Here is a 16,347-nt window from a genome sequence, read left to right on the forward strand (position 1 = left end):
CATCTACTGTCGATGGTCTTTGCTCCAATGGGAGTGATGGGCTTAACTAACTGACTAACAGTGATCCACACTAATCAAGTAAAGTGAAAGCAGGAGGGCGACCGTGTTTATCATGGGATGGTGAGGGGTGTCTAACGTATAGAGACAATGAACAGCGGGGAGGGACAACTTGGCTGCGAGTGGTCTGTACACCCTCATCAATTGCCACTTCATGAGACAGAGCAAGAGAGGGTAAATTTCCAAAGGGAGGTAAGAATGGAACTGTGTGATTATCATAGGTGAATTTGATCTCTGTATTAATAAAATTAATCCAACTGGAGAGTTGCCGCAGAAGAGAAATATGTGGAATCGTCAGGGACTGTGGCAGACAGAATTATGCTACAGGACCTACCCAGGAACAGGTCATTTCAGATGTGGTTGGACAGGGTACACAGGTCAGGGACAGATCAGTAGATAAGCAGTGGCAGATATTTAAATGCTCAGCAGTCATTAATGCCAATTATAAAGAAGGATCCAGGGGAAAAATGAAGCCTTTCTGGTCAAAAAATGAGATCAAGAGAAATACTAAAGACTAGAATACAGAATGCGCCAAGGGCAAGAGGTAGACCAGTGGACTAGAAATACTTCAGCAAATAGTGATGAGACTCAATTGCAGCAACCGAAATGGAAATTGCAGTGTTAAACTCAACACTGTGAACATTGTTCACTTTTCAGCAGAGTGCAATAATTTACAATCACAGTCCTGAGAGAAAAACTAATGGACTCAATGTAAACGTCACCAGGTCCCAACGACCTGCACTCAATAGTTTTACAGGAATTTGCTGGAGAGAAAGTGGAGAACTAAGCTGAAGCTTTTCACAACTCACTGTGTTCTAGGAAGGTCTCAGTGAAGAAGAAAATCTCAAATGTGTGTCAATTGCTTAAGAATGGAAGAAGGCAAAAATAAGTAACTGCAACTGCTAATGTCTCAACTGTTTTTGGCAAGATGTTGGATACTGTGATCTATAAATGTAGTAAATTATTGAGAGAAGTCATCAACCAGACTCCACATGGTTTGGATTTGTAGCATCACACTGCATGGAAATGGGTTTTTCAGCCAATCGGATCCAGGCTAACCAAAGCTCCCATTTAAGTTGCATCTATACCTGACTAAAATAAACCTTTCTTAACTGTATCCAGGTCTAATAGCTTTTGAATCTTGTTAATGTACCTGCCTCAACCACTTTCTTTAGCAGCTGGTTCCACCTACTGACCTCCGTCTGGTTGTAAAAAATTGCCTGTGAGATTCCCATTTGATCTCTGTTCTCTCACGATCCAGAGCCCTCTAATTCCCGATTCGACATTCCCTGTTAAAATATCTCTGTGCACCCGGGCCTTATTTCAGATGAATTGCTTCTTTCCTGCAACAGGGTGACCAAAACTAAATATGATACTATAATGTCATCTCAGATCTTATATAACTGCAACAAAGCATCCCAGCCACCATACTTAATGCATTGATTCATGAAAGCCAGTGTGCCAAAAGGTTTTATCACCGTAAGTCTATCTGCCACCCAGTTTAAGTAATTTCATTGGGTGAAAGGTAACCTATATTTGGCTAACATGAAAGTAGTGTTTCTAGATGTTGGAAGGGAACCTGTAGATGTGGTGGTCTTAGATTTTCAGAAAGCATTGGACAAATTGTCACATGAAATGCTGATGCAGGACACCAGGTATCACAGAACTGGGGAAAATTAGTTCAACTGGATAAAAGCCTGGTTTTCACATAGAAAACAGAAACTCAATTAACAGATCTGCTTCAGGATGGGAGGCTGTAGCTACTGGAGTATCCTCGTGATCAGTTCTGGACCTCAATTATTTATTAAATCATAGCGGCCTGGGCTGGGGTGCTAATGAGTTGTCTAAAAGGGTAGGGGTAAATTCGGGTCTGTCAATTATTTATGAATGATATTAATCAACTGGTGAAAAGAGTAAAGTGTGAGGGCTCCAAAGCTTTTGTTTAAAGACAGGGAATATTGTTGGGGGAATGTTGTGATAGTACATTTGGTCTCTACAACAGGATTTAGAGACACTGGGTGAACGAGAGAATACTTGGAAAAAGGGAGTATAATGTGTTAACTACTGATGGTGTGCACAGTGGTAGGAAGAATCACAAGGCAAACTGCATATGAGCGACAAACAGAGAGCTCCAGGTGTTTTATGCAAGATACACACAGACAGCGGGCAAGTTCAGTGAGAGTTGAAAGGTTCATTGCTTTTCTTTTTGCTGGGTCATTGATCCAGAGTAACAGAGAAGTGTCGTTACTTCATCAGGCAAGTGCAAAGTGCTCCATTTTGCAAACTCCAGGGCATATAGTGCAAATAGCAGTGTGAATGGGGAGTGATAGTTGTCACGTACCCCGTGACGGGTTAAATAACTAGCAGAAATGGAAACCACATTGGAGTCTGGTAATACGTTCGACAAATTCATTTTTGACATTTATTCCAAGGGGAATAGAATATGAAGCAAGGATATGATGAAGAGACTTCAAAAGATGCGAGTCAGGCTGCACTTGGAGTGTTTTAGTCATTTCTAGGCTTCATGTCCTTGAACGGATCTGTTGACATTGGAGAGATTCTAGAAGTGTTTCACGACGATGATTCCGGTAATGAAGAGCTTAAGGTATGGAACGTCGCCTAGTTTCCTTGGCTATTTAAGTCTAGGGAATACACACTCCGGTCCCGCCAAATCTGTAAGATTGAGACGGCTCTCCCATCCTACAACCCGATTTGTGTGGATGGTGTTTGTTTGTTACACTGTTACAAACCATTGCCAGAAAATAACAGACAGCAAATTGCATACGATCAAAGCAATTATATTTATAAACTTTAACTTAACGGAAGTGTTACTAAAGAAATGAAAAAAAAACGGAAATGGTCCAAAGGAATTAAGCAGTCAGTGCACAGGCTGGAGCTGAAATCATACAGATGTCACATATTTTCACTTGTCCTTTGTCGACTGCAGTACCTTGCCTCATCGAATCACTCTCCCAAGGTGTCGAATCCTACGACCGGTTCCTTCCTGCGCCTTCTCTCTTATTCTCCCGCCGAACAAAGGAACCCCGCTTATACCGGTTTCAGACACACAACACACACAAAAAAACACTCCCCTGATTGGACGGCTCGCACTCCAACACTCCAGTTATTTCTAGCCATAACTGACTCCGATTCTACAGAAACAATATAATTACGTTAGCAGTGTAACCTTTCCCATGTGTTACACATGTGAGGAGCGTTTGGCAGCATTTGCCCTGTATTCACGGTAATATAACAAGCGTGGGGTTCACTTTTAATCCTGCCTATCGTTGAAAGTACGAGATAGAGTGGATATGGAGAGAATGTTTCCTCTGATGAGGATATCCATAAAGAGAGGGAACAGCCTCCAAACTGAGGAGAGATATTTTACAACAGAGGTAAGGATGAATAAATTTTGCCAGAGAATAGTGAATCTGTGGATGCTCTGCCACAGACCACGGCGGAGGCCAAGTCCGTGGGTATATTTTAGGTGGAAGTTCATCGTTTCCTGACTGGTCAGGGCATCAAATTAAATGGCGAGAAGACAAGTGTATGGTATTAAGTAGGTTAGGATCAACTGTGTTAAAATGGCGCAGTGGAGTCGATGGATTGAATGGTCCCACTCTACTCCCGCAAAATGCGCAATACTCTTGATTTTATCGGAGAAGGGTGTAAAACGATAATGGGAGGATTTTTATGGATACGACATTGAATTGAACTTACACTGCTGAATTGTTCTTCATACCTTTTTTTGGAAAACTCGACTGTGTCGTGTGTGTTTTGTCATTAGGAAGCAGTTGAACACATACGGTTACTGTGCGAAGCAGAAAGAGTTGCAGGAAATCAATTGCGGGTTTGATTAAAATCTGTTGGGGTTGATGGTTATCATGTTAAACTTTGATCAGCTCTATTCAGTTCTTTCTGGGGATAATATAGCTTCCAGTGGTAAAGGATGTAGAAAGGCTTTATTTCCGAGTTCACTACACCACACTCCAGTACTTTTCATGGCGGGAATACACGTAGAATATTGAATGTGAACTGCTATTTATCGAAAATCCGCCCGGTGTTTTTCATGTTAGCCAGTCAATCAATCAGATCTCCAAGAATACTGTAATTGACATTGGATTAGCTCACCAGCATCAGACCAGCGCCCAGCCCCCTCACAGCACGCCCTTCTCAGAAAACGTTGGAATGTGAGGTCAGTGGTCGTCAGTGGGAATAGACTGACACTTCCACAAATCAACGGGTGGGTGACTTTCTGGAGTAGTTCTCTGACTAATATCCAGTGGGGTGAATCAGGTATCGAGTCGCCAAAATGGTGCATTGCCACAGCCCCCCATCAACACACAAACACACACACATATTATCCTAATGTTGCGGAGCTGCCGGATTGGTGACATTGACTTGTGCACAGGATGGGTGTTTATTATTGAAACAGAGAGATGAATTGATATTTCACCGCGCTGATCAGCAGCTCCTTGAATTTTGACTGAGAAACTGCGTAAATAAATGTGTTCGAGCAGCAGCTGAAATTACTCAGCAAAATCCCGTCGCAAAATCATTGAAATCGAATCCTGTTCCGGAGATATGATAATATACGAGATTTACGTACGGTGTCATCCACAGGAGGATGAAGTTGCCGGAGAGGGTGAAAATGCAACGTAATTCCACATCTACTGCGTCTAGGGCTCTCAGCATTCCGAAGGTTACACTGAGGACCCCGTCATCAGTGGAAATTCCAAATTTCCAGAGCTATCAAACAAGCATCTTATGCTAACATTTCCATTCCTGGCTTAGATTTTCTGTCATTATATTCGAAAAATCAGGATGTTGAATTGACAGGATCGGTATCTCCAACGGATAATCGTGCATCAAGTTGGAAGCTTGTCAAAGGGTTATAAACAGGATCACAGCGCTTATCACGCAGAAACGACAAAGATGAATTCCTCTGTTCACACACCGGGAACTCCAATGACAGCAGTCAACACGTACCATGTTTTCTCCACACTGAGGTACCCATCTAATATTGCTGACACTTTCTCTGTCTTGCGATTTGCTCGTCAGTGCTACAGTGGATCTCTTGGAATGAAATATTGAGGCAGCAAATATCTGGGGTTTTAATACCATTTAGCGACCCCACAGGGAGAGATTTAAGCAGATTCAGAATAACGATTTTTAAATTATTTACAAACAGGCTATGTCAGACAAGTGCAATCCCCGCTGTGACAGACTGTGATTAATATAGTGGATTAATTGATAGACCATTTTTGTGCCTCAACAAATGAGGCTGGATGTTCCGATGTACTACAAAGGGATACTTTGTCAGACACAGAATATTGATGTTAATTGTATGTACGTTGAGATATCAGTACATTGATACCAACCCTGAGATTCATTTTCCTGCGGGCATTCTCAGCAAATCTAATGAATAGTAACTGTAACAGGATCTATGAAAGATTAACTAGAGTGCAGGAGACAACAAGTTGTGCAAATGCAAATATAAATAAATTGCAATAAATAACGAGTTAACGAATAATAAGACAAAGTTTCTTTAAGGTGAGATAATTCCCTGAGGCAACATCTCAACTGGATGAGCAAAAGAGTGAATTAATCCCTTTTTATTCAAGAGTCTGATGTCTGAGGGGTAGTAACTATCCTTCAACTTACTGTTGCAAGTCCCGAGACTCTTGTACTTTCTACCTGATGGGGTCTGAAGAAAAGAGCGGTTGCGATCTCTTTATATGGATGTGGTTTTCCTGCGACAGCATTCCGATTGATAATTTCAATGGTTGGGAGGGTTTTAACCGTGATGTCATGCATTGAATCCTCTACCTTTTGTGGAAGTTTACCTTTTGTGGAAGACTCCATGTTTCCATGCCAGGCCATGGTGCATTCTGCACAATTCATATATAGATATTGTCAAAAAATTGATGCCTTGCCATATATCAACATACTCCGAGGGAAGTTGAGGTGCTATCAAACATTGCTTGCAATTGCATTTATATGTTGCGTCCACGACAGATCCATCAAAATTGTAATAACAAGGACAAAAATGTGTTGAATTTCTCTGATCCTGCAATGAAGACTGGCTCACGGACCTCCGGTTTCTCTCTCCTGAAGTCTACAATCAGTCTCGATCTCACGTTTGTCTTATACACATCGAGCGAAAGACGTAAGGGCAGGTTGGTAGATGGAGATAACGCTGATGACCTTGACGAGCTCAATATGAGTGCATTAAATAAAACTAATGCAGCCGTCAATATAGCGGGTGCAGATCTGGGGAACATTAGATGGGAAATCCTGGAACATGCACTCTTAAACATAGCTAAGGGCAGGGATAGCAGTGGCCTATGCCAGCCCGTATGCTTCCCCATTGAATTTACAGAACTTAAGATGAGCTGAAGGGGAAATTACTGAGGCTTAATCCCAGTTCTGCCAGATGGAGAATGGTGGTGATAGAGGGGAACTGGTTAGTCATATCCTAGAGAAAAACGCGGAGAGTTTTAATATTTTCTTGGTGCGGAACAGAGGTATAGCGGGAATGCGATGCCATGATGGCAATGAGACGGTCAGGGTAAGGAAAATGAATGTAAAGGAGACGATCGCGAGCATGAGAATAGACTGAAGCAAGGGATATAGAATAGAGTCGAGGATTGAGGACAGGAGATCATCAGGACAGGAGCAGGCAAAAACGAAGGCAAAAACCTGGGCAATCAGACTTGGAAATCTTTAGTAGGAACAGAAACGAAAAGATCCGGGAAAAGGATTAGTGACGATGACTGTGGATAGGAGTTCTCCAGAATTGGTGATTTCAGCAATGGTGTCCGAGACAGATTGCTGATGGTTTTGATTTTTTTCTGCTTATGATGAAGTATGAAGGTATGAGGAAGTATCTGACAGGTTCCGCCTGCTCTAAGCAATATAAAGGTCAATCCGCCACACCACAACAGGAATCATTGTGTCACTGGGTTCGATGCAGAGCTTGGGATTGGTGTTGAGAGTGTAGACGGTCAGTGCGTTAAGAGGCAGTAAAGTTCAAGGAGGAGTGAGGAGAGCTCTGGTTGAGCCGATTGATGTCCTGTTGCCAATTGGACATGAAACGATACACTGAAGGCAGAGAACCACTCGGTTGGAAGAGGGTTCGATACGGGGAAAAGGATGATCGGTGCGGGTGGGAAATTCTTACCGAAAAGGTAGTGTTGGAGACGGAGCTGAATGTGAAGCACACATCACGTTCCGAGCAATACCTCCTCCAGAAATTTTGACAAGCTCCAACGTATTATTTGCAAAAGCGTTTGCAGAGAAAAAAAATCACAGACGCGACACTTAAAATTATATGTTGCGTATTACGAACATGAAAGATTTAGCTACATTTCCCAGGAGGACGGAGTAATCAGTTTACTCCCATGCAAGCAGTTGATTCAGATGGAGAAACTCTGCTGCAGAGTGTGGATGGCAAAATGAAACCAAGCCGTCAGGTTGGTAAAACGACCGTGACAGGACTTGAACCTACAATCTTCTGATGATTTAGAATAAAGCACCGAAGTCAGACGCCTTATCCATTAGGCCACACGGTCGTATTTTGCAAGAAAATAAGAGAGAAATCTGCTAACTGTCCTGTGTAGAATGACTGAACTAAAAGTACTTTTGGAACGCCGTGTTTTCATCGCAGAAGAATATACGGCTTTTGCTGATAATACATCCATATTCCCAGTTTGCAACGTTCATTTAACATTGATATTCTGTTTTGTTCTTTCTCCTACATAGAAAGCTATTCTCTAAGGCACGCGGAGCAGACGGTTGCGGTTATACTCCGGGACTAGATTAGGCGAAAATGGTCCAGTACATTCAGTACGTCATTGATGGAGAGTGCGTGAGCAGGTTTTTTCATATTTCAGCCATCAGTTGCGTATGCCAGAACCGAGCAGCTATGTGCTCGTGTCAGTTAAGCGTTAGGATATTCAGATCTGTTGCCGCAGACAGTGGTTAAGTGCGCTTCAGCTTTCCTGCAATTTAGTATCTATCAGGATCTCACAGTGGTCAATACATGAAAATTCTTTGTTTTGGAAACAGATGGCAAGAACCTATAATATCTATTTTCCTGAAATCAAAAGGTATGATAAAAATAAATAAGTGGCCTAGAGCCGACTCGGTAACTATGATGTTGTTGGGATAACGGAGACGTGGCTGCAGGGAGATCAGACCTGGGAAATGAATGTACAAGGGTATACGTGCTATCGTAGGGACAGAAATGGGGGCAGAGGTGGTGGGGTGGCCCTGTTGGTGAGGAATAAAATTCAGTCCTTTGCAAGGGGGGGCATAGGGTCAGGAGAAGTAGAGTCTGTGTGGATAGAACTGAGGAACAGTAAGGGCAAAAGGACCCAAATGGGTGTTGTCTGCCGGCCACCAAACAGTAGCATGGATAATGGGTGCAAGTTGAATAGGGAGTTAACATAGGCATGTGGCAAAGGTAATATCGCAGTCGTAATGGGGGATTTCAACATGCAGGTGAACTGGGAGAATCAGGTTGGTGCTGGACCACAGGATAGGGAGTCTGTAGAGTGCCTACGGGATGCATTCTTGGAACAGCTTGTACGAGAGCCGACCAGGGACAAGACTATTCTGAATTTAGTGTTATGTAATGAACAGGATTTGATAAGCGATCTTGCAGTGAAGGAGCCATTAGGAGGTAGTGATCATAATATGATAAGTTTTTATCTGCAATTTGAGAAGGATAAGGACAGCTCGGAGGTGTCAGTGTTGCAGTTGAACAGGGAAAACTATGGAACCATGAGGGAGGAGCTAGCCAAAGTTGACTGGACGGATAGCCCTGCAGAAAAGACAGTGGAACAGCAATAGCAGGTATTCTTCGGAATAATGCACAAGGTGCAAAATCAGTCCATCCCCCAGAGAAGGAAGGATTCAAAGGGGGTAAAGGGGCCACAGTGGTTGACAAAGGAAATCAGAGATTACATAGCATTAACAAAAGGAAGTATGACAGAGCGAAGGTGAGTGGCAGGACAGATGATTGGGACGTTTTTAAGGAACAACAGAACTTAACTAAAAAGGCAATACGGGGAGGAAAAATGATGTACGAACACAAGCTAGACAGGAATATAAAGGAAGATAGCAAAAGCTTTTTTAGGTATGTGAAGAGAAAGAAGATAGTTTAGAACAATATTGGGCCCTTGAAGAATGAATTGGGTGAAATTGTTATGGGAAACAGAGAAATGGCAGAAGAATTTAATGAGTACTTTAGATCCGTTTTCACTAAGGAAGACACAAGCAATCTCCCAGATGTATGGACGGGCCAAGGACATAGGGTAACAGAGGAAATGAAACAGATTGAAATTAGGAAGGAAACGGTGATGAGAAGACTGATGGGACTGAAGGCTGAAAAATCCCCAGGTCCAGATGGTCTGCACCCTAGGGTACTACAGGAGGTGGCCCTGAAAATTGCGGATGCATTGGTAATCATTTTCCAATGTTCCTTAGATTCAGGATCGGTTCCTGAGGATTGGAGAATGGCTAATGTTATCCCACTTTTTAAGAAAGGAGGGAGGGAGAAAACAGAGAACTATCGACCTGACAGCCTGACATCTGTGGTGGGGAAGATGCTAGAGTCCATTATTAAGGATAATATAGTGGCATATCTAGATAGCAGTTATAGGATTGGGCCGAGCCAGCATGGATTTACCAAGGGTAAATCATGCTTGACTAATCTGTTGGAGTTTTTCAAGGATGTAACAAGGAAGTTAGTCGGGGGAAGATCCACTGGATGTAGTGTACCTCGATTTTCAGAAGGCATTTGATAAGGTCCCACATAGGAGATTGCTGGGTAAAATCAAAGCTCATGGCATCCGGGGAAGACATTGACATGGATAGAAAACTGTTTGGCAGATAGAAAGCAAAGGGTTGCGGTGAATGGGTGTTTCTCGGAATGGCAGGTGGTGACTAGTGGAGTGCCACAGGGCTCGGTATTGAGACCACAGCTGTTTAAAATTTACGTCAACAATTTAGATGAAGACATTGAGAATAACTTCAGCAAATTTGCTGATGATACTGAGCCTGGTGGCAGTGTGACATGTGATGAGGATGTTAGGAAAATTGAGGGTGACTTGGATAGGCTGGGTGTGAGGGCAGATATTTGGCAGATGACGTTTAATGTGAGTAAGTGTGAGGTTATCCACTTTGGGAGTAAGAACAGGAAGGCAGATTATTATCTGAACGGTGTAGAGTTGGGTAAGGGAGAAATACAAAGAGATCTAAGAGTCCTTGTTCATCAGTCACTGAAGGTGAATGAGAAAGTGCAGCAGGCAGTGAAGAAGGCTAATGGAATGTTGGCCTTTATTACAAAAAGAATTGAGTACAAGAGCAAGGAAATCCTCTTACATTTGTACAGACCCCTGGTGAGACCACACCTGGAGTATTGTGTACAGTTTTTGTCTTCAGGGTTAAGGGAGGACATTCTGGCTTTAGAGGATGTGCAGCGTAGATTCACGAGGTTAATTCATGGGATGTCTGGACTGTCTTACGCAGAGAGGTTAGAGAGACTGGGCTTGTACACGCTGGAATTAAGGAGATTGAGTGGGGATCTGATTGAAACATATAAGATTATTAAGGGGTTGGGCAAGATAGAGGCAGGAAATATGTTCTAGATGCTGGGAGAGTCCAGTACTAGAGGGCATGGTTTGAGAATAAGGGGTAGGTCATTTAGGACAGAGTTAAGGAAAAACTTCTTCTCCGAGAGAGTTGTGGGGGTCTGGAATGTGCTGCCTCAGAAGGTAGTGGAGGCCAATTCTCTGGATGCTTTCAAGAAGGAGCTAGATAGGTATTTTATGGATAGGGGAATCAAGGGATATGGGAACAAGTCATGAACCGGGTATTGATAGTAGATTATCAGCCATGATCTCAAAATGGCGATGCAGGCTCGAAGGGCCGAATGGTCTACTTCTGCACCTATTGTCTGTTGTCTATTGTCTATTGACTGGTCACCGGCAACCAACCTCATAAACGCACCCTTTATTCTCATCCGCTGTCTCCAGCCATCCAGCCAATCTTTTATCTATGTCAATAAAAAACGCAAAATGCTGGCAGAACTCAGCAGGCCAGACAGCATCTATGGGAGGAGGTAATAACGACGTTTCGGGCCGAAACCCTTCAACAGGATCAGATTCACTCGTGTTGCCTTTCTATCCATGTTAGTATATTTCCTGTAATACCACGGGCTCTTCCCTTGTTAAGCAACCTCATGAGTGTGGTCAAATTCCTTCTGGTTTTCCAAGCAAGCAACAACCACCGACTCTCCGTCATTTATCCTGTCTGTTATTTCCTCAAGGACTTGCAACAGATTTGTCAGGCTTGATTTCCCTTGAAGAATACCATGCTGACCTCGGCCTATTTTATAATATGCCGCGAGACTTTTGCTTTACCTTAATAAAGGACTACAACATCGTCCTAAACACTGGAGACTAACAGCCATGTAATTTCCTGCTTTTTCCCTCCCTCCCTTTAAAGAGCGGAGTGAGATTTCCAGTTTTCCAGCCTTTCAGAACTATTCCAAAGTCCGCTGTTCCTTTAATGATCACTGCAAATGCGACTACAAGGGAAAATTGCATGAAAGTCGAGATAAGATGAGATGATTATCAGTTTCAGTCTTTCTGTTCCTCTTTCAGATTCTATAGCTTCGCAGAGATAGAGAACAAATCTGCTGACTGTGCAACTTCTGAACTGGGAGTTGAGTGTTTTCTGAAGGGCGTGACTTTGAATCCTGCCTGCAGTGTGCATGTAAGAAACGATTAAACACAGCGTGGTATAGATTAATGGGGCAAAGAGTTGATATCCAAGACCGATCGAGCGGTGTATTTTCTCGTAATGAGATTCAGGAAACAGCCGAACAGCGGCACAACATCTGGACCGAAGTGGGAAAGCCATCAACCGCTGCCAAATATGAGAGGAATCTACAAGTAAAACGCAAACTGAATAAATTTCTACACAGTCGCATCGATGCAACCGCAAATTCGCCATCCATCTGTCTCTGAAATTCCGATATACACGTTTTAACTTTTATTTTTATTGTTCTCCCTTACATTCCCGATACCTCTGGATATATTTGGACTGATATTTTTGCAACTTCAGTGATACAGACTGTGTTGCCCATAAGACATTTATTTAACTTTATTACATTTCTGCTTTAAGTAAGTTGTTTGCAACTATTTCTAGTTAAAGTTAAAGGTCAAGTTCATTGTCTTTGATGTATTGCGGCATGTGATGTCGTCACCTCCGATTTCGCCGCCTCTTGAGGTTCAGTTCCGGTTCGGACCAGGTAGAAAGGTGGGGGTTGTGCGTGCTGCATGATCGTGGAACTCCATGCCTAACCACAGAGAAACATTATAGAAGCAACGCCGTAAGTTCATATGACAGTATTTGAAGTAAAAATATTAACGCGGATTCTGTTAAAGGAAGCGGCGGTTGAAGCAGCGCACCTGGCTGCTTTTCAATTTCAAACGCGGGGGCGGCTGGAGCCCAGCGGTGGTTTGACGCGACCCCTCCCTCACTCGGGCTGCTGAAGACACTCGGTAACAGAAAAGAGCGCGGATGGTCAAAAGAATGTAACAGATACTGTATACATTTTGTATTATTTTATCAACGGTTTTCACCATACGTTAATATAGAAAAGTGAACAGTAAACGGTAAAACTTACTGCGACTCTGTCTTCATTGATTACAGTTTAAGTTGGTGTTTAGTCAGAATTTCGACATACTGCACGAGAACACTACACATATTTTACATCGACTATGGGCCAATCGGAACGATACTGGTAATTGCCCCAACAAGACATTAAATAATATAACAGTGGCCGGTGAAGGACTTCTCTGCATGCACTTTTAACTAAGCACGTTTGTTGAGTGTTCAGCTTTGTAGTGTCTGTAACTTGAGGACATGAATGATCGTTCAAATTTTTACTGTTTGAACGTAAATCATTAATGGACCTATTCGTGGTGAGTTTTCTGTATGACTTGTCAGACCCATGAACCGGATACAATATTACAGTATGGAATCTAGCGAAAGGGGAGCAGCTGAAGAAGACATTTCAGAGGACGAGGACCAGTTCTGCCAAATAGGGGAATGATGTTGATAGAGGGGACCTGGTGGTTGTTTTTTTTTCCTTCAGAAGAAAGGTGAGACTTTTAAAAGATTTATTTGTTTGGGGATGGAAGTGTCTAGGGGCTGGGTATCCATAATGAAAAGGAGGTTGTTATGGTAGTGAAATGAAGGTTAGTGAGGAGAGCAAGAACATAGAGTGGTCTCAAATGTAGGTGAGAAGCAGCTGAAGCAAAGGGTATAATATGGAGTCGAGGTACGAGGCACGAGTTAGGTGGGGCAGGGACTGGCAAATACAATAGGCATCACCGAACAAGCAGATTTGACAATCCTGCTTGGGGGTTAGTTGCGAGCCGATCTGCTTAAGGAAAGCTTGAGTTTCTTGAGAGTGGATAGAAGTTCTCCAGATTAGCCAACGTCAGTGATGATATAGTACACAGTTTTCTGATGGTCTGGATTGGTTCCTCTTCAAGGGAAGAGTATGAGGAGGGACTACTTCACAAATGTCGCCTGGTCCAAGATATACAGAGATTAATTCGTCACGCTACAACAGCAAACTCTTTATCAGCGGGTTCGATGGAAAGTTTGGGTTTGGTTTTCAGAGAGTGGAGGGGCATTGCGTTCAGAGGGAGTAAGGTTCGAGGAGGGATAAGGAGTGCTGAAGTCGATCCGGGTGTCCCAGAACTGGAGGAGGGTTCAAGGCGGTAGAAGTGATTATCAGTGCGGGGTGGGGAATGCTTTCCGAAAATTTACGTTCGGAGACAGAGCCGTAGAAGCTTCTCTCGGCAGTTTGAAAGGCACCAGAGCGTTTGTTTATGAAAGTGTTTTTGAAAAAAAAAATCAGAAGCGACCAGTAAAACATATATTGCCAAAATAAAAACGTGAGATTTCGCACCGTTTCTCAGAAGATTAATTCGGTTAATCCCCATGCGTGCATTTGATTCAGACTTGGCAACCATGCTGTAGAGAGTGGGTGACAGAATGGAACCAAAACCGTTAGGCTGGCAGTGTCGTGAGTGTTTCCTCACTCACACCTGTGCTTCTGCCAATTTCCGCTGCTCAACACCAACACAACATAACCACGTGATGAATTATTTACTGGCCGATCTAAACGTAATTTTAAAAGGCAGTTTCATCCCAAATGCACATTCGGGCATTGTTGTTAATATCACTACTTCTTGCAACTTTCATTTAAATTTAATATTCGGTTTCGCTGTTTCTCTTACGTGAAAAGCCATCTTTAAATGCACACGCCACTGACTTTTGAGACGGCCTTATATTCTGGGAGTGGAATCAGCAAAATGGTCCAGTGCATTCAAAACATCATTGTTAGACAAGAGCGTGACTTCTTTTCATATATTATTTGCATATACCAGAACCGAGCAGCCATGCACTTCTGCCGGTTCCGGTTAGGATATTCAGATCTGCCGCCGCAGACGGAGCTCAGTGCGCTTCAGCGTTTATGTAATTTAATAGCTATCAGGTTCTTGCAATTGCCAATACACGAAACGCCGTTGATTTGGTGTCAGATGACAATTAACGATAATATCCATTTTCTTGAAATCAACCAATATGATAAGCAAGCTATTAGACGTATACCTAATTCGATATAATTTTATCTCACTGCACAACTCAAAACACATTGTTTCTTAGAGTTAAGAAGCAGGGAATCGATCAATTTGGCATAGCACGGCAGTGGCGTTTGAAATGCCAACAAGAGCTAGTTCTGTTTTTCCTGTGGTTAGCACTTATCTCACTGAGCCTTTCTACCCCGTGTTCATGAATTCGGGTAAGCATTACAGGCAAAGTAAATAGAAATGGAATCTGAAAACAAAGGTGTGGAACTTAAGCTGAATTATTGTGTGCTGTGAAGAAATTCAGAACTTTGGAACACAAGAGACAGAAGAACAGACGAGGTGGCCGAGAGGTTAAGGCGATGGACTGCTAATCCATTGTGCTTTGCACGCGTGGGTTCGAATCCCATCCTCGTCGCGACCTCTTTATCTGAGGGGCAATATATTGAAACTATTACTTTAAAACGTCCAAGTCTTCAAGGTTTGACAGATAGTTTGCTTTAGTGAGTCATGAGAAACAACGTTCACAATTGGACTTTGTCTCCAAATTCGGCCACAATACCATAACAATAGGAGAGGAATGAGGCTATTCAACCCATCGGAGCTGCACTGTCATGCCAGCATGGCTGATGTATTATCGCTCTCAACCTTAGTCTCCCGCCTTCTCCTCGTCTCATATGACACCCTCACTGATCATGAATCTGTCAATCATCTCTTTTAATATATAGAATGACTTGGCCTCCACAGCTATACGGGACAATAAATTCCACAAATTCACAACCATCTGGCTACAGATGTCTCTCCTTATCCCAGGAGTCTCAGGATGGCTCTTATGGGTTGAGGCTGTTTTAGGCTTTGCTCCAATTCTTTTACTCTTCTTCTATGTACAATCACCCCGTAACTGACCTATCTATACCTATTCTAAAGTGGTTAATACTTATGATTTTTTTCTCGACTGTTTGAATTATTTTTCAACTAGTCAAAATGTCTAAACCACGAGAACCTAAGGAATCAAAACTGTCGAAAGAACCGTTAACTTTGGAAGCAATTGTAAAACGTATGGACGAGAGACTTGAGAAACTGGAGAATAAACTCACCCCTAAGCTTTCTGTGCTCGATAAAACTTTAAAGATGATCAATGCAAAACTTAAATCACTCACATCGGATACTCAACAACAACATGCAAGAATTTTAGCTCTCAAAGATGCCGCTCGCCAGAGAGATCGCAAAATTGAAACTTTGGAACAAAACCTATCTTCGACTTCTCAACTGCTGGAACTTTATAAATCCAAACTTACTGATCTTGAAAACTGGTCTCGAAGACAGAACCTCCGGATAATTGGGCTTCTGCAAAAATTTTGAGAAGGGTGATCCGACTGTATTTTTCTCTAAATTTCTAATGGACGCCTTCGGCTCAGAAGTTCTGGATACTCCTCCAGTAGTCGACCGCGCACATTGCATCTCTCGTATTCAAACAGCTCCAGGTGCGAAACCACGGCCAGTGATTCTCCGACTTCATTATCCGCATACTAAAGAACGTCTGATTCGGGCTGCCCGAAAAAAGGGTATGATCAGCTTTCAAAATTTCAAATTTCGTATTCTGGAAGACTACAGT

The 16,347-nt window shown here is 42.7% G+C and overlaps 2 non-coding genes across 2 annotated transcripts; one reads left to right on the forward strand and one right to left on the reverse strand.

Moving 5' to 3' along the window:
- Window positions 1-7,542: 7,542 nt before the first annotated feature.
- On the reverse strand, window positions 7,543-7,631 carry trnar-ucg (transfer RNA arginine (anticodon UCG)). Its single transcript is given in 2 exon segments — window positions 7,543-7,578; window positions 7,595-7,631. It is a non-coding gene; the product is annotated as a tRNA-Arg (tRNA).
- A 7,437-nt stretch (window positions 7,632-15,068) lies between these two features.
- Window positions 15,069-15,150, forward strand: trnas-gcu (transfer RNA serine (anticodon GCU)). The gene has a single exon. It is a non-coding gene; the product is annotated as a tRNA-Ser (tRNA).
- Window positions 15,151-16,347: the final 1,197 nt, after the last annotated feature.

The sequence above is a fragment of the Hypanus sabinus genome, chromosome 10, assembly GCF_030144855.1.
Source record: "Hypanus sabinus isolate sHypSab1 chromosome 10, sHypSab1.hap1, whole genome shotgun sequence".
NCBI lineage: Eukaryota > Metazoa > Chordata > Chondrichthyes > Myliobatiformes > Dasyatidae > Hypanus > Hypanus sabinus.